The sequence below is a fragment of the Pteronotus mesoamericanus genome, unplaced genomic scaffold, assembly GCF_021234165.1.
Source record: "Pteronotus mesoamericanus isolate MK-2021 breed Mesoamerican mustached bat unplaced genomic scaffold, CSHL_Meso_final scaffold_54, whole genome shotgun sequence".
NCBI lineage: Eukaryota > Metazoa > Chordata > Mammalia > Chiroptera > Mormoopidae > Pteronotus > Pteronotus mesoamericanus.
Genome location: NW_026555321.1, coordinates 23,917,197 through 23,936,873, shown reverse-complemented (window position 1 = coordinate 23,936,873; position 19,677 = coordinate 23,917,197). Strand labels below are relative to the sequence as shown.

The 19,677-nt window shown below is 38.6% G+C and overlaps 1 protein-coding gene across 3 annotated transcripts in view; it reads left to right on the top strand.

The window, feature by feature from the left end:
- Positions 1-7,364: 7,364 nt before the first annotated feature.
- Positions 7,365-19,677, top strand: part of STAG1 (STAG1 cohesin complex component) — a 373,948-nt gene continuing 361,635 nt past the window's right edge. The window contains exon 1 of one of the 3 annotated variants that reach the window (XM_054595514.1): positions 7,365-7,575. The gene's annotated coding sequence lies outside the window, so the exon portion shown is untranslated. The remainder of the gene's footprint in view (positions 7,576-19,677) is intronic. The other 2 variants (XM_054595513.1, XM_054595512.1) reach the window with 2 other exon arrangements.

The window sequence follows — 19,677 nt, the reverse complement described above, 5'->3', positions numbered from 1 at the left end:
ATTGGAGTAATGGATATTAACATAATCCTTATTTTTCATAGCAAGGAATCACTAAATATTGCCTAAAACTGTTATGGGTGTGTTTAGAAATACCAAAGTAGCTGGGTAGCTCAGTTGATTGGAGCGTCACCCTGTACACCAAAAAGTTTCAGGTTTGATCCCTGTCAGGGCACATATGAGAGGCAACTGATTAATGTTTCTCTCTCCCCCTGCCCCCACCTTCCTTTCTCTCTAAAATCAATGAACAACATATCCTCAGATGAGGATTCAAATATATATATATATAGAGAGAGAGAGAGAGAGAGAGAGAGAGAGAGAGAGAGAAATACCAAAGTAATGACAAACAAAAAGCATGTAAAAGAAGTTGTCCATGGGGATTGTCCTAGAGGTAGAAAGGGTTAGGATGGTACTTGCTGTTTTTCATCATAAATTCTTTAGTGCTGTTTGATTTTGTTGCAATTATTTCCTTTTATTCTTTGCCATGTGTATATTTCTTTGACTAAAAAACCAAAAATTAGAGGTTGGTTTCTTTGTTCATATGGAAACAATATTTTAGATATCTATCTTATCAAGGTTGGCTCCCTAAAGTGGGTCAGTTCTCATTCCAGATCTTTTAAAATAAGCAATGAGTTAGAAAACCAAGGACATCAAGAAACGTGAACTAAGCAAGTGGTTGTTCTACTGATACTTTATTCTCTAAGTAATACCCTAAGTATTATTTAATAACCCATAGGTCCTACTCACATTAGTTCCATACCTCTTCTTATTTCTTTCAAGTGTCTGAGTCCTCCACTTTTTGGGAATAGGGTTTTGTCTGCAACCAGGTTACTGACTGTGAAAGGGGAGGTATTCTGGCTCTCTCTTATTATCAATTTCAGGACAGAATTGACTGGTCATGTTTAGAAGAAATTGTGTTTTTAGTGTTATTGTTAAAAGAAACGGAAAAAAATTCATGGTTTAATCTGATAGGTAGGACACCATGGCCCATTACTGCCACCAGTTGGCAGCACACCTTAATTGCAAGAGTAGAAAAGAATGGAAAACCCTTTCTGATTTTTTCAAAGGTCTAGCAGCAAATGTCCTGTAACCAAGTAAAAAAGGCAGAGGAAGAATACTAAATGTAGGGAGAGTAAAATGAGTCAGTGGTCACAATCCTAAAATAGTTTTACTGATTTGTGGAGGTAAATGAAAATGAAGAGTTAGGAAGCTTATTCAGAAGACCTCTCTTTGGCCTAAATATCTAGTAGCTGCACCTGGAACTCTGTAAAAGTGGTAGGAAGGGAAGAATAATTAATGAAATGTTACTTTGAAAAGTCTTTCCTACAATATATATGTGACAAAAACTACAAAACTTTGATGAATGCAATCAGAGAAGCTAAATAGAGATTCCATGTTGATGCGTAGAAAGACTCCATATCATTAAGACGTCTGTTCTTCCCAACTTGATTATAGATTCAATGCAATCCAAATCCAAATCCAAATCAATATCAACAAAATGATTCTAAAGTTTATATGGAGATGCAAAAGACTTAAAAATCCTGTGTGTTCTGTGTCTTCATTCCCCCTTGGAAAGAGAAGAACAAAGTTGGAGGACTGATGCTATCTGACTTCAAGATTTATCATTAAGCTTCAGTAATCAAAACATTGTAATACTGGCAAAGGAACAGGCAGATAGATCAATGGGATATAATTAAGAGCCCAGAAATAGAATCCCATAAATATAGTCAAGTGATCTTAGACAGAGAAGTGAAGGCAATACAATAGAGTAAAGGGAGTCTCTTCAACAAATAGTACTGAAACAACTGGATATCCACACCAAAAAAAAAAAAAAAAAAAAAAAGAATCTAGATAAAGGTCTTATATCCTTCACAAGAATAAACTCAAAAAATCATAGCGCTAAATGTGCAAAACTATACAACTTCTAGACAATAACATAGGGGGAAACCTAGATAACCTTTGGTATGGTGATACCTTTTAGATACAACATCAAAGACATAATCCATGAAAGAAATAATTGATAAGCTGGCTCTTATTAAAAATTTCTGCTCTGCAAAACACAACGTCAAGAGAATCAGAAGACAAGCCACAGATGGGGAGAAAATATTTGAAGAAGACATTTAATAAAGGACTATTATCCAAAATGCAGAAAGAACTCTTAAAACTCAGCTGTAAGAAAACAAACAACCCAAATAAAAAATGGGCCAAAGACCTTAAGAGACATCTCACCAAAGAATATATACAGATGGGAAATAGCATATGTAAAAGTGGTCTACATCGTAAGTAATCAGGAAAATGCAAATTACAACAACAGTGAGATACCGCTACACACCTACTAGAATGACCAGAAATCTGGAACACTGACAACACCAAATGCTGCTGAGGATGTGGAGCAAAATGAACTCTTTTACATTATGGAACTGCAAAATAAGCCACTTTGGAAGACAATTTCAGTTTCTTATAAAACTAAGCATACTCTTAATATATGATCCAGCAATCAAACTCCCTGGTATTTACCCAAAGGGATTGAAAACTTATGTCCACATAAAAATGCTGCATAAGAATGTTTAGAGCAGCTTTATTCATAGTTCCCAAAACTTGGAAGCAACCAAGATGTTCTTCAACAGGGGAATGGGTAAATAAACTATTGTACATCTGGAATGGACTTTTATTCAACACTAAAAAATAAACTATCAAGCCACTAAAAGATATGGAGGAAGCTTAAATGCATATTACTAAATAAGCCAATCTGAAAAGGCAACATAGTGTATAATTTCAACCATATGACATTCTAGAAAAGGCAAAATTATGGAGACAATAAAAAGAAAGTGCTAGCCAGGGGTGAGGAGGAGGGGGGAATGAAGACACAGAACACACAAGATTTTTAGGGCAACGAAAATACTAGTATGACATGATAATGATGGTCATGTATCATTATACACTTGTCCAAACCTATAGAATGTACAATACCTAGAATGAACCCTAAGGTATGAACTTGGGGTGATTATGATGTATCAATATAGGTTCCCCCTTGGTAACAAACACATCAATCTGGTGAATGATGTTGATAATGGGGAAATTTTGGTATCTTCCTCTCAACTTTTTTGTGAACCTAAAACTACCGTGAAAAAATCATTCTAAAAAAAGCTTTCTGTTAAAAGAAATACCATCATCACCATGAAAACAAGTTGGCTGAATATTACTTTAAGCAGAACCCTAAGGTCCATGTAATAACTTAAGAGATCTTCATAGAAAAATTATCCAGAAAGGAAAGAAATTCAATTCAGCCAAATTTTTAAAGGAGTTCTGCCATCTAAATTGTCACAAATTAGCTGTGTTATAAAGGCAATGTTATTTATATTATTGGTTAACCATTAATTTGGAATGTATTTGTTACATTTACATTGATATGTAGTTTTGTAAATGCAATTCTAAAATTTGCAATATTAAATATCTACTTTTGGACCAGGTTGGCTAAAAGATTGAAATAAAAGTCTAATGAGCATGTGTCTTCTTCTGTAGAAATCTGACCTATCAAGGATGAATCCTCAAGGTGGGCCAAATCCCATTTTGGATCATTTGAAATGAGCAATGAGGCAGAAATTCCAATGCCAAGAATCTTGAACTAAGCAAGTAGTTGTACTATTGATACTCTATTCCCTAACCTAAATAATACTTAAGAACCCTTAGCTACTACCCATACTAGTTCCAGATATTCTTTTTGATATTTTGTTCACACCTCTGGCTCAAAGCTACATATGAAAATTACGGTGTTGAAAATCTTTGCCAAGAATCTTGATTTAAACTTTCATAGAAGCAGAGGCTCCTTGGAAATGTGTAATTTTGTAACAAAGTCAACACATTATGGAACCTATTACTTTATCTTACTTGCTTACATTTATGATTTACCTGACTAGACCAACTAACGTGAAAATTTGTAATAAAATAGAAATTTAAAAAAGACCAAGGCATTTCTTTAAAGTCATTAAGTATTTTAGATTATATTTTGTAAATCATATGACCCACAGAACGTTTTTGTGCACTTAAAATTTTTTATTTATTATTTTAAAATATTTTATTTTTAGGGATTTTATTTTTAGAAAGAGGGGAAGGGAGAAACAGAGGGAGAGAAACTTCAATCTATTGCCTATCATACAGGCCCTGCCTGGGAATGGAACTGCAACCTGAGTATGTGCCCTAACTGGGAATCAAACCAGTAACCTTTGGCTTTGGGAGAGGATGCCCAACCAACTAAGCTGCACTGGGCAGGGCTTTTGCACATTGTTTAAAGGGACGGGAATGAAAGACAATGATTTTTCAGAAGGCTATTATAATTGTTCTCGTGTAAGACAACCGGAATTAGTGGGGAGGGAAGGGCTTCAACTAAGATAGAGCAGAAGAAAAAGCAAGGGATTTGAATGTGAATATGATGGGATGTGGCTTTTTTGCAGGAAAAGAGTCAAGTCTCACCCGACAATTTAGAGCCTAAGACTAGGTAATTATTTACAAACACCATTCAAGTGAGAGATCAAAATGAAGAAAATTTTAGATATTTATAAACTCAGAAAGTTGACCACTCATGTTCTTAGGTATTTTTTTAAAATTACTAAAAAATTCCTCAACAAGATAAAAACAATGTAATAATACTAATGACATTTCTATATGAGAGAGGGTGCTATTGTTATAGCCATTTTACAGTTAAGGAAACTGAGACACACAGAGATTTGCTCAAATCAAAAAGCTTTCCAGAGTAGTCTGGTTCCAGAGTCCATGTTCTTATTGTTACATTTGCTGAAATTATGATGATATTACGAGAAATTAGGAAATTCAAATAAAAAAAGATGCATTGTTCTATAAGTTAAATTTTGAGCTGGAGTCTTCTGGCAAGTAAGCTCAACATGAGGAAGCTTAGTTATGGAAAAATCAGGAAGATAGCAATTTTGGGAGACTTTTGAAGAGAAAGAACATAGTATTGAAGAACAGAGAACTAGGAGTTGAATTATGGGATGGAAAAATGAGGAGGAGCTAGCAAAGGAATCAGAAGACCAGGTAGGTTGTAGAACCCAGAAATTGTCTTAAAAGCAAGAGAAACGGGGTTTCAAAGGGGGAATAGGTATTGGATGTGCCAAGAAAATGAAAAACAATGAAACAGTTGGAAATTAGAACTCTGGTAACTTGAATGTGTAACTTCAATTTGTTGTCATGGAGTCACTGATAAAAGCTAAAGAGTAAGGTAGAAATGAAGGGGTGACTCTTTTGAGAAAGGTTGTGTGGACCCCAAAAATATTCATTTGATGTGAACCACACGAAGGAATTTATCTGCTGAAATGGACTTCCCATGATCAAATGAGGACCCAAATTTTATAAATAGTAAGATCCTAGCGACCATTTGCTGACGGGCTTCTCACATACTCCGGGTACTAAGAACTTGAGACAGAATTCTTGGCTTCCTGCACCTTGTCCTGACTGCCCGCTTATGCTAGTTAGCTGATGTCAACTGTAGGGAACCCCTGGTTTCCTCTTAATGGGCTGAGATGTGCCCTGTCCAACAGAAATGTGCAATTTGGGTATCTCATTTTCATAAAAAAAGACCTGAGAACTTGGGTGGGAAATTTTGCTATAAAATGTGGCCACCCCTTGGTGGATTGTAGATTTAGGTAGCAATTTAGGTTGCTACCTAAATCTACATGTCCTGGGATGCAGCTCCTTTTTGGTCAAATACATGGTTTTTTATCCTTTGTTACATTATAAAATTAACTTAGGTTTACAGTTAACAGTACAGTAACTGAAAGTAGTAGTAGCACTGAATTTTTTAAAAGAATGGAAGCTGTATTTAAAAGCAGGAACAAGCCAGTGGATAAGACCCCCATTAAATGGTGGGAGAGGGGAGTGGGAAGGGTGGCATATGCAGTCCAGGGAGAAAGACTGGTTTTGGAGAGAAGGGGAGAATGGATTAATTTAATGAGAATTTTTGAGATCAAAAACAGGATGTGGCTACAGATATTTTAATATGGAGATAATCTCAAACTAGAATGGGAATCCCATAGCTTTGATCCCAAGAAACCAGGTGAAGTTATGTATTGGGACTGGCACCTTGAACAAGGAAACTGTGAGAAAGAGGCAACCAGAGATTAGTAATAAAATAATTTTAAGTGGGAGTTTAGTCTCGAATTCACACCTGACCAGGTCAGTTTTGACTTCCTCCAGTGAAAAGCCACACACATTGTGACTCTTGGGAGAAAAACCAGAACTAGGGGTAACCTATGAGATTGGCCCTTAAGACTATAAAGGAATTGACTCTGAGGCATTACTATAGCAAAAGAGAATTTTAGTCATATGAGGTTGACTACCTGAGAGATTAGGGGTTCGATTTGCTTTGAAAAGTTGTGAGCCACGGGAAGGTAGGGGCTACGGCCAAGGCCGTGGTGAGGCAGGCGTGAAGAGTAGTGAAGAGTCCACGTTCAATGGCATATTGTGGCCCTAATTTCACATTAGTCCGTTATTTCCCTTTTGGCGTGTATAAAGGTAGGACTGTCCACTTCAGAGGCACTGAGAGTAGTCCTAAAACGTGGGAGGAAAAAATCTAATTCAGAAGCTGACTCTGTATTTTGCCAGCCTAGCTGCATTCCTTTTTCACTAACTGGCCAATGCTGCCGCCTTATGCAAAGCCGGAACCACAGAGAGGATCTGCTTTACCGAGTCAGGGAAAACGCCAATCGGCCCAGGGCGGGTACTCCAGTGTCTAGATCTGCGGCGAGGAAGGTTCCAAACAGCTACAACGCGCGGTAAAGCGCTTCGTCAAAAGTCAACAATAAATCGCCAAAACAATGCAAGGTTTTGAGGCTCCAGCTAAACAGGAGAGGTGGGAACGGAGTTCTGAGCTGCCATTCCCTCCCGTTTCCGCAGAGCGCGTCCCACGCAGCGTTGGGGGCAGTAAGAAAGCGCCACTCCCGCGACCTGGGGAGGAGCCGTGTTGAAGAGGCCGCAGCCGGGGGCGGGTTTCCCTCCCAGCCTAGGTAAACCTCCAAAAATGGCGGGCAGCAACTAGGCTAGAGCTAGATGCGCAGGCGCCACCGTGGCTGTCTTTCCGCCCGCCTCAAGCGGCCCGAGAACTGTCCACAACGCCCTCACCCAGCAGTATCCGCCGCTTGCGATTGGCCGAGTGGGCCTAGCACTCCGTGAAGGGGCGGAGCCGCCACGCAGAGGCCACGTTTCCCGCCCCGCTGGTGCGCGTGCGCGCAACCCCCACTGGAAAGCATTTGCGCGCGTCCCCGTTTTGGACCCTGGCTCGCGCCTCAGCTCCCTCCCCTTTCCGGGCAGGCCCGTCCCGTCAGCGAGGCAGTATGCACCGCGGCCAGCAGAGGGCGGTCCGGACCCAAGTCTGCAGCGGCGCCATTGGCGTGTGGAAAATGCCACCAGATGGCGGGTTAGGATTGCAGCTCCGTTGAAGGCGCGGCCCCCGCTCCCGAACCCCCGGCGACCACCCCGTAACAACCCCCCCACATCGGGAATAACACACCGGAGACTTTTGGGGGGAAACTAGGTCGACGGCCGGCGGAGCCCGGATGGGCAGCTGAGGTGAGTACGGGCGGCGGCGACAGCGGCGGGGGGCGGGAAAGAGGGGGAATGCGGCGGCAGCAGCGCGGGGGCTGGAGACGCCGATCCAAAATGGAGGCCGGGAGACAGCGAGAAGCGCGAGCTGGGAGCGGGCGGGCGGGCGGGCCCGGCGCGGGCTCCGCGCGGGGGAGGGAGGCCGCGCGGCCCTGTGCGCGGTACGGCGGTCAGTGACCGTTCGGGCGCGTGGGGGCGGCGGCTGTGGGCGCGGCGGCACCTTGGAGCCCTCGTCGCTCGTCACCCATCCCGCGGGCCCCGAAAATTGTGCCCCCGCCCGCTCGAGCACTACGGCGACGGGCTCGGAAGCCTTTGTGGCGCGCTCGGGCCCGCCGCCAAGCCCGCCCTCCGCCCTCCCCCCGTCCGGACTTCGGGACTCGCCCGCGCCCGGCGGGGCCGGGCTGAGGCGGGCTGGTGCGAACGCCTTCCGCCGCCCTGCGTTTCTGCGGTGTTTTAGCGGCAGCGTCGTCACATGACAGACAACGAGCTCGCTTCCGTGGCGGGGCCTGGGGGTCGCTCGGCTTGTCGGCCGGCCCAGGCTTTTTCTTGGTGGGGTGGGGCTGGGAGCTGGCGTCGGGGGGAAAGGGGCGTCGAAGCCAGGCTTCCCGCTATTTGGCTTCCCCGCCCCCGACGGAGGCCTTCTTGTGAAACGTGTCCAGGCCCGAGCACTGCCCCGCTAGTTTGCCTACCCCCGGGAGATGAGACCAATAAAAGTTGTTTTCCCTTTTGGGGTGGGGGCGGGGTGAAGAGCTGGGAAACGGGAGTGCTTAGAGTTGGATCTGGGCCTCGTCAGGGGGGTCTGAACTGGGTGCTGCTTGTATTCCGTAGGGTCTGAGAAATTTTAAGATTTGAAGATTGTCACCTCACCCCTTCTGTCCACGTGAGAAATGTTACCGGTTCTCCTTACAGAGAATCGTGCCCCGGCGGTATAAGTCATGAGATGGTTTTGGAAGCTTATGGACTCAACAATGCTGTTTATGTTTCTGTTTGTATGTGATGATAGCGAATTATTTGCCGTTCACGTTGGTGTGAAGAAGATAGTTTATTCCTTCTCGTGGTTGTAACCACGAAGGACTGTATTTTGCATCTTAGCAAATGAAGTTAGTGTTTGTTAAAGTAGTTGAATTGACATCAAGAAAGTTGATTTGTAACCTCTGAAATTTTACTATAACGCAAAAACTATAAGGTTTTGTGTGTGTGTTTTTAAGAACATTGCAAATTCTGATGCTCAAGTACTTAGGGAAATACAACAGTTAAAATAAAAACAACTTGTTTATTTTATGATACCGTTTGCCACGTTGTCATTTTTATAATGTATGAAGAATTCAGATTCAAAAATTTGTCCAAAGGGTGGAATATTGAAAAATCTGGAAAGGTTGTTTACTTGCTTGTGATTTTGGAGAATAATTATAACACAAATTGTTTGCTATCTAAAGCTCTAGAAAACCTACAGGTGTTTTGCTACATTTTCAAAATTTAAATTTATTCAAGTTGTATACCAATGTTTATTTTTACAACAAACTACTTTTGAATGGAAATTTCTTTTTATTCTCTTTAGTTTTGTTGTTTTGACAAAGGTAAGGGATATTTAGATGTGAAATATGGAAAATTGTTACTAGGATTGCTTTCTTTGAAAACAGTAATAGAATTACTGTTGATTTCAATGGCTTTTTTTTTTAATGCTTTAAGGGACCTGTGGTGTAGGGGTGAGCACTGGACTGAAGTTACTTTAAACATTCCCTAAATTTGTGATGTTTGGGATGTCACTCTTGAGTTTTACTTTCCTCAACACTAGAATGAAGGTAATAAATTATATGGTAGTTGTTTACAAGATGTGTGTAAAAAAAAAAGCCTCTTAATTGCTGAAACTTTAAAATTTTATACAGTTTTAATCTTTTTTCCTTCGTTCTGGATCTATATAATTAGTGCTTTGAGGAAGTATAATACACTCTAGGGAAAAAGATAGAAGTTACTCCTCCCGCCCCTTTTATTTTCTTTGCTGCTTTGTCCTATGTTGAGGGAGAGTATTAGTTTGCTTTTGATGTACAGCAAAGTACCATAAATTTAGCAGCTTAAACAACAGCTCTTTATTATCCCACAGCTTCTGTAGGTCAGAAATCTGGGTACTATTTGTAAGCAGGTTCTCAGTTCAGCATCTCACCAGGCTGAAATCAAGATGTCATCTGTGGCTGCAGTTCTCATCTGAGGCATAAGGTCTTCTTCCAAGCTCACTACTTGTTGGCAGAATTAATTTTCTTGTGGCTGTATGACTGAGGATTTTTTCCCCCAGCTCTTGGCCAGGAAGCATTCTCAGTTCCGTACTACCTTTTCACCTAGACAGTTACAACATGGCTATTTGCTTTCATCTAGGCAAGATGGACCAGTCTCTGACTTCCTCTATCTTACACCTCTAGACTCTCCTTTAAAACCTCTTTTAAAAGCTTACCTGATTAGGTCAGGCCCACCTAGGATAATTTCCTTTTTTGTGAACTCAACTGATTAGGGACTTTAAATATAAATGCAGAAATCTAATTTTTATCCTCAGTTACAAGAGTAATATCCTAATATTACATCTAAAGATCTCTCCCACACTCAAGGGAAGGGGATTAGACAAGAATGTTAGTCATTGAGGGTTCTTAGAATTTTGCCTGCCATGGGGAAGGATCTTTACATTTCCCTCTTTAGAATCTGGATAAAGAAGGAGATTACATAGAGCTGTAATTCCACTTGATAAGTTTACTTATATTCATTTTGGTTTTTTTTTCACACTTTTTCTTTTCCCGTATTTTCTGCTATCTCAGTTTAAGTGTCTTCGTCTATAAAGCATTTTATTGCATTTAAAGGAAACTAGAATTAAAGTTTAAAAATTCAAGAAGGATGGCAATGGAAGATATTATGTAATTCTTATTAGTCCTTAATACCTACTGTTCTACCCATTTTAAAGATAAGATTGAATCTCAGAGAAGTTAAAGAAAAAGTTACAGTTTTATGTAGAGACATAGAGAAGTTAAAGAATAAGTCATAGTCTTAGTAAGAGACAGGTAGATTCACACAGTCATTGCACCAGACAGTTGCTGGGGTGTGATTGGTCCAGCAACTTGTGAGGAGGAAATTCTTATGGAAAAGAATAGTTATTTGAAAATGGCAAAGTAGAGATATTGGTAGAACAAAGAAGGTAACAGAAGTTTGGTCATGATATGTGGGATAGTTGAACAGTCTGTCGACATAATAAACGTCCAGACCTGTAGGGAATTTTTAGAAGTTTATTTCATCCAAACTAGCAACAATGCTGGGAAGCAAGATCTTACGCTCCAGAGGATGACTGTTTTTATAGTTTCTTTTATACATTTAGAACTTAGGAGGGAACATAAGGAAGATTACATGAAGGTTGGAAACAGCAAAATCAAGACTGGGGTTGAATTATAGGATACTTCTTACCAAGATTGTATGTTCTCCTGAGGGTGGTTATGCTTCCCAGGGATCTGAAAAAGAGGCTTTTCAGTGTTGTGTTAGCCTTGGATACACCAAAACAACAGGGCTTGCTTAAGGCAAAGATACCCTTTTACTAGGTAAGTTACAGATCTGAGGCATGACTACCACCCTGACCTGCCCAGTTAGGAATTTATGATCAGATCACCACCCTGACCTGCCCAATTAGGAATTTATGATCAGATCACCCTGTGATGCTGCTTTCAGTTAGATTTATTATAGAGTCCCCTTTTTGTCCACAACTTCAAGAAGCAAAATATTTCAAGAGAAGGTATTTAGTAGGACAGTTTTACTTGGTTGGCTAAAAAGTGTGTGTGTTCCGAGATGGCTCTAGTAGCACTTAGTTGTCTTGAACTTCATTCAAAACAATTTTGTTCATTGTATTGTGACAGTTGTCATGTCAGCAGTGCATTGAAAAAAAACCAACTTACCAAAATTGGTGAATTTTTGTGTAGCCATTTTAACATTGAAGATGGAAGAAAATACACAACGTTTTTAGCATATTATGCTTTATTATTTCAAGAAAGGCAAAAATGCAACAAATGCAATAAAAAAGTTTGTGCAATGTTTAGAGAAGGTGCTATGACTGGTCAGATGTGTCAAAAGTGGTTTGCGAAGTTGGGTGCTGGAGATTTCTCACTGGATGATGCTCCATGGTCTGGTAGACCAGTTGAGGTTGACAGCAGCCAAATGGAAACTTCAATTGAGAACAATGAACATTATACCATGCGGGAGATAGCTAACAAGCTCACAATACCCCAGTCAATAAAGTTATTGGTGAAAATGAAAAATATGTCTTATTTTACGGAAAAAACCATACGGACTTTTTGGCCAACCCAGTGGTACCAGGCTTTAACGAATATAGCCAGTAGTTAAAACTGTTAGGAAGATACAGCTTAATTTCTTAATAGAGAGGTGATACAGTAGGGGCTTGGTAAATCTTTGTTAGTGGAATAAAAATATACTCATAAATCTTTAGAAATTAGATGATTCTTGCTACTCTAATATTCTGTAGGGAAAATTAGGAATCAAAGACTTGAAAGATTGCCCTTGCATAAGCCACAGAATGAGACGATTCCTGTGGTGGGAATCAGGATTGTGTCTACAGAGTAGAAGGGATCAGTTTCCTCTTATTTTGGTAGTTTAAGAGGCTAAGATCCCAGCTTCCTATGTTTCACCACTAAGAGAATCCTTGTCTTATGGAGAAACGTGATTCTTTTTAAGTGAGCTTTAAGTAGGTCATAGTCCAGTTGGTTTTGTGGAATCTTTCTCCACATATTACATCCCTTCCTTATTGATTTCCTCAGGTTTTTTCCCTCCTCTTCTAATTCTGTTCTTGCCAGTTAGTGTTTAAAGGACATCTCAAGTCCTACCTTTCTTATAAAATACATTCTTTTGTGCTGTAGGCCTAAATGATGCACCTGAATAATGCTTTTAACTGGCACACCAGTTAAATGATGCACCAAATGTCTCTAAGGAGTTTTGTTGTAATTAAAAAACTATGCTAATGGCTTTTAACTTGCTAGAAACTTACAATTACAAAAACATTTTAAATTGTGACTTAGTACAAACACACAATGAAAGTATGTTTCATGAAACATTTTATGCAGTGCATTTGATACTCTGAATTTTTTTTTCTTTTTTAATAAAGAATTCTGGTTGGACCTTGCCTAAGTGATAACCATGGCCCACAGTTGAAAAAGCACTGAATTATAGAGAGTGCAAAGTAAAACCATAAATCCTGATATCAAGTGTTGGTAAGAATGTGGAGAATGTAACTTGATAGTTATTTTGCAAATGAATTTGTTTTATCTAGTAAACTGAGGTATAGGTACCTTAAATCTAGCAGTTATACTTTCCTGTGAGAAAAACATTCCTGTGAGAGAAATTCTTGGACTTATATATCAGGATATAAATAAAAATGTTTATAATAGCCTTGTTTGCAGTAGCCAATATTTAGAAACAAAGTGTCCATCAGTGGTAGAATGGATAAATAAATGGTAGTTTCAGAAAGTTAAAATAATATCGATTCCCAGGATAACCTCACCTGGTCATAGTGTATCGTCCTTCTTATACTTAATATTTTGTTAGGAATTTTGGGGTATTTCTTCATGAGAGAGTTGTACTTTTCTTTGATTGTAATGTCTTTCAGCTTTCAGTATTAGGATTATGATTGTCTCATAAATTGAGAGGTGTTCCCTCTATCTACTGAGTTTGTGCAGTACTGTTATTCTTTCTGGCATGTTTGCTGGAATTCACCAGTGATACCATCTGGATTTGGGATTTTCTTTGTGAGAGATTTTTTGGTAACATTCAGTTTTTTTTAGTAGGCACAGGGCTTATTCAGATTTTGTTTCATCTTAAGCCAGTGTTGGTAAATTATTTCCTTTAGCCTCCTATTGTAGTGGTATCTCTTGTATAATTTTTGGTGGTGTTAATGTGTTCTTTCTTTTTTCATATACCCGTCTAATTCAGGTTTATCAATTTTGACATCTTTTCAAAAATAACATTGTCAGTTTTCTCCATTCACCTCCTCTAATTTATTTTTGTTATTTATAATTTTTTCTTACATGTATTTTACTCTTTTCCTAGCTTCTTAAAGTGGAACCTAGGTCATAGAATTTAGATTCCTCTTCCTCCCCTCCCCTCCCCTCTTCAGAGGAAGAAATGGAGGGAGATTGATTTGTTCCACTTTTTTATGCATTCATTAGTTGCTACTTGTAGGTGCCCGTACTGGAGATGGAACCTGCAACCTTGGTGTATCCTATCCAGTAGTTTCTCTACCAGCTGAATTACCCGGCCAGGGCCAGGCATTTATTATTTTATAATACAAGCATTCAAAGCTAGAGATTTTCCTCTAAGCATTGATGTATCCCATTGGTTTTGATATGTTGTATTTTTATTCAGTTTGAAATAGTTTCTAATTTGCTTTGTGATATTTTTGTTGGTTTGCTTTGTGATTTCTTTATTAACCCCTAGGTTACTTACAGGTGTTTAATTTTCATATATTTGGGGTTATTTTAGATATCTTATTATAACTTAATTTTATTTTGCAATCAGAATATCTATGATTTTAATCCTTGTACATTTATTGAACCTTGTTTTATGGTCTAGCATATGGTCTGTCTTGGTAAATGTACCATTCACACTTGAAAAGAATGTGTATTCTTCAATTTGTTAGTATTCTTTAAGTATCAATAAGATTAAGGCATCTTGGTAATATTTTTCAAGTAATTTGTCTTTACTGGTTTTTCGGTGGGGGGAGCAGGGGTTGGTCTAGTTTTATCAGTTGTTGGTAGATGTTAAAATATGATTGGAATATACATTTCTCCCTTCTGTCAAATTTTGCCTCATGTATTTTGAAGCTTTGTTATTAGGCATGTACAGTTTATGATTGTTTATCTTCCTGATGAATTAACTTTGTTATGGTTATGAAATGTCCCTCTTTATCCCTGGTAGTAGTCTTTGTCATGCAGTCTACTTTATCAGATGTAAACATAGCCACGCCAACTTTATCAAGCTTACAGTTTTCATAATATATCTTTTTCCATCCTTTATTTAAAATTCTTTTTCTTTATATTTAAGATACAACTCTTGAAAGTTGCATGTAGTTGAGTTTTGCTTTTTTATCCTTTTGGCAATATGGAATTGGAATCTCTTTTAATTATAATAAACACTGATTATGTGCTAACGCATAGCAAGGTCTGTGAAGGGTCTGAAATTATACTCTACATGCAGGCTAGCAGTGTCAGCTAATGGCCCATGAATAGTCTTTGGAGTCAATTCAGGGCCAACAGGAATCCCTAATTTGTGGTATGGTGAGGTAGGAAACTATATTCAGTGCAAAACAGCTGTATTGTGATACAGCACAGTTGTGAAGCAGCCCTGAGGCCAGGCCTTGCTTCAGCTGGACACCTGTGCTCTGCCCCTTGCTGATTTGCTTTGCATTGTGGTCTATTTTGCTGTGCTTTGGTCTGCTACTATCTCTGCCAGTTTGTTCTGGCCTGCATTGGACTGCTTTGTTCTATTCTGGTGGGACATCTTAAGTGTTTAGCTCAGCCTGGAGATACATTCTTTAGTTTTGGTGGAGAGGTAAAAGGCTCCCAGAGCCAGAGGGGAGTTGGCTTACATGGATAGAAGTCCCCGCCCCTGACCCCTCATTGGCCTGTCCTCATGCGAATGAGGACTCCAAAAGGCACTGTCCTGATTGGTTGTAGTAGAGCTGCTGGATGGTTAGAGCTGCATAGCTCCGATTGGATGGGGTAAGCCTTAGTCCTGTTTGTTGAAATAGTATTCTGGAACTCTCATAAGGGCTGGATCAGATGGCAGACACACAGTGTAGGCAGGCAGCTCAGTGCAGGCTTCCCCCTGAAGTGCAGTTTACATGAGAGGCCTCTGTGTTAGAAATGGCTGCTAGGCTCTGTCTTTTTCAAAAAATTTGAACCCAGTTAGTCACCTGGAGCTGGTCTTAGTAGGTGTCATCTTAGGATTCACCCAAGTTATTCTGCCACAGTTTAATTGGATGCTAGTAGGAGCCATGAGACTCTATGGTCAGAAATGAAGAACAATGTATTACTGCTATAGCAGTCGCCACAGAATCAGCATTTGTGTAAGATCTTTGAGCCCGACTTTGCACAGGTTGTGTGAAGATGTGACACCTACACATTATAAGTGAGTGGGCTGTGTTTTAGTAGAGAGATACCAAGCTTGGAGAAACTTGAATCTTTATAATGGGTAGTAAGCATGCCTCCTCTTTTTTTCTGAGATGCCTGATTATATCAGGTTATTATTTTCACTATCATATTTAGAGCACTGAGAGAGAGGCTTCTTCTGTTCTCTAGTAGAGATAGTATGAAGTAGCAAATGTGCAGAAATTTTTGTGACACTAAACAATATGAAAGCTAAAGAACATCTTAAGCTGTGTTCTACTTTATTGTTAAACCCAAAATTAACTTGGGAGGAAAATGCCTTACTGTGTATCTTGTACTGCTAGGGATGATTTAAAAGTTTATGCTCACAGATGAAGGAAGCACTGTCACTTGGTAAATGGGTAAGAGTGCCATTGTCCATTGTGCAAGAGGGTTCCTGATATTTGAGTCATACTGCCTGTTTCAAATTCTAACTCACCCCCTTCCTAGGTATGTAAACTTCAGCAAACTCTAAGCTCTCTAAACCTCAGTTTTCTCGTCTGTAATACGGGGATAATAAAAGCATGCCTCTGTTATGGATTACTGTCAAGGTTAAAAAGGTAGCTTTTAAATATTAGACTGTACTGCATTTTACATAAATCCAAGGGGCATTAATTTTAAAATTAAAGGTAAATAAGATTAAATCTAAATAAATTATGAGGTTACTTTCTAGAAGTCAAGAATTTTAATTATGGTACCGGTAATTGGTTCTTATCTGCACATAGAACTAGCAGATAAAAACTTTATTAATGAGAATGGTCAGAGAATGAGGTACAAATGAGGTTAATTGAGAGATGAGGGTTATGGCTAGTTTTTTTTCCTGCTTATTATTAAATATATTTCCAACATCAGGCTCTTTTTCTTTCCTTACCAAGTACTGCATTCTAGAAAGGGAATGTAATGCTTTCTTGGTAATTGAGAAACTTTGATGGTCGTATCAGGACTATTATTTGATTTTTTATTATTTATTATTGACTTGATTATTTTTTGATTTTTGCTTGTATAGTTTTGCAGAAACTAGGAATGAATCTTTATTAAGAGCAAAACATAGCTTGAACGTTACCTCTTTGAGTTAGTTACTAGACAAAATAAGATGGTAGACAATTGCTTTTTTCCTCTCATAAAAATGGGATATAAAGAACAAAACCCTGGTTAACCTAAGAATTTTCTTTTAGTTATGATTTAAAAAAAATTAAAAAATGTAAAGGCAGCATGATGTAGGAGAGAGAAAACTAGGGCCAAGAGACCTGAGTTTTAATTACAGCTCTAGTACCAACTACCTGTGTGTCTTTTGAGTTGTTACTTTTCTGGGCTGCTTGTTCTTCCTTGTAAAATTAAGTGTATTGGACCTTGTTTTCCAGATTCTTTTAAATTTTTTAGTACCTGTTGAAATAATTAGGAAATCAATTCTGAATTACGTAATGTAGAATGTTTGATTTGAAAGGCTTTAGTTTGGAAAAACCTAATTGTGTTATCAGCAGGCTCCTTTGGCCTCCTTGTCTCCCAACTGGTTATTAAAATAATTCATGCTTTCCCCCAGCTGTGATAAGTGTACAGACCAATTACATTAATATTTAGGTAGCATGCAGGGGTGTCCAACCGTTTGACGTCTTTGCACCACACTGGAAGAAGAAGAGTTGTCTTGAGCCACACATTAAATACATTGTGACATGTAATCACACACAAAAAATCTCATAACATTTTAAGCAAATTTACGATATTGTGGTGGGCTGCATTCACAGCCATCCTGGGCTGTATGCAGCCTGTGGGCCGCAAGTTGGACACCACTGGTAGTTTTTGGTGCCAGCTTTGTGTATGTATTTGCTTCTTTATTTGGTGAGAAAGAGATGGATGAGTAAGTGCTTTCATATTTATTCAATGTGAATTATTCAAGCATTTATTGAATATCTACAATGAACCATAAATTGGGTGTAAAGACATTAGGGCACAGTTTTATTTTTCTGATGTACAGAGAAGGCAATCTAAGATTCAGAACTTAAATGATATTTTCTTTAAAAATCCTTTACTGATTGCCATTTTCTCAAATCCAAATTTGGTCTGAGTACTCTTCCTTTCTGTTTTAGTGGTATGCTGTGTAAGGGCTGCCATGACTGATTGTGGAATTGGTGCTCTGCATAAAGGTGCTTGACTAAAGGAGTTGGTGGAGCTTGAAATCCAGATTTTATTCTGCCTGACAAACTGTTCATTTGCTTTTTCATCTTTTTCTAATTCACCTGCTGAAAGGAGGCCTTTTTTCCTAAATCTTAAAAAGAATTTGTGTATGCTAGCAGATAACTACTGTGTACATTATTGTACATTAAGAACATTTTATTGTGTGTGTGTGTGTTTTTAATATCTAAGTTTTATACTAGGTAACAATTGCTTTGGTGGTTTTTTGAAGTGAGCAAATGCTTCCTGAAATTGAATTCTTATGTAATTTTGAAAGTGTAAGTTATCTAGGCAAGAGTGTGATAATGGAGATGGGAAGGGTGCGTTAGGTAATTGCAAAGGGACAGGGTTGTGATTTAATGTAGCCCCTTGATTTCTCAGACTGTGGTCTTTGCACGAGCAGTGTCATCATTACCTGGGAATTTGTTAGAATTCAAGTCCTTGGACCTAAGATTAGCAATTTGTGTTTCAGGCAGGTCTTTCAGGTGAATCTGATGCAGGCTGAAGTTGGAGAGCCACTACTATAACCCACTTTTTGAGGAAGCAGTAGTTGAGTGTGTGTTCAGATCATAAAGTACATATGGAGGAGTGATTAAAATATAGAGATATAAGCAGTGACCAGTGTGTCAGTGTGCCAGACTAGAGTTTGAACTTTGTCCTTAGGCGAGTGGCTGCACATTAGAATCATCTGGCAGCTTTAAAAATACAGCAATGATTGGGATCTATTCCAGATAACTGATATCAAATCTCTGAGTTTCTAATGCACAGTGAAGGTCATGAACTATATAATTGACTAAACTCAGTTACTGATGATAGTGTACATGTTTATTGAGAATATGTCAAGTATTATGTCAAGTATCATAATAAATAACAATAATTTTATATACGTATTATTCCCATTTCACAGGTGAGAGATTAAGTACCTACTTAGGAAGTAGTGGGTTTGAATAGAGGTTTTTGTGACTAAAGTCTAGTCTTTTAAACAATCTTTTTTTTTTTTAACCTGGGGTTCATGAACTTAGATGGAAAAAAAAATCATATGTTTATTTCACTAACCTCTAAGTGAGATTTAGCATTTTCTTTTGATTTTTGAATATAGGCAACAAATCATAGTTGTATAAGCAATACCTGTGACTTTGTTACCAATAGAAATCAGAAATCCTTTCATATTAAATTACAGATGTTATAGATCTTTATTTACTGCATTAAAGAAGTATATACATATTGCTATATCATAATTTTGCTTTTTTAATACGTTGATAATTGTATTCAAATATAATTAATTCATTTTCTAATCTTGGTACCATGTGCTGGGGAAGAGAGGTTAGTGGGGTATGGTAGAAAGGGAATTTAAAAAACCCATTTTTTAAATTATCTCTCAGAGTATAAACAATTTTTCATTCCCCAGTCTCCTTTTAGTTGACTTGTTAAATAGAACTGAATTGCAAGTTTTTGTTACATGTCAAATTCTAGATTAAAAAGTACTTTGGGTTTAGAGTGTTTTTCGCCCAAGCATTTCCCTCCAAAATTAGAGATGATGATATGCATTATCTCACCAGGCATTCTAACTCTCCAGTAGTCTGATACAGTATTGTTCTATGGAACTTTCTGCAATGATGGAAATGTTTTGTATTGTATGTGTGCTGTCTGGTATGGTAGTGATTAATCATAGTGATGCAAAGAGACAGTATGATAGCTGATAGTACTTCCATATACCAGCTAC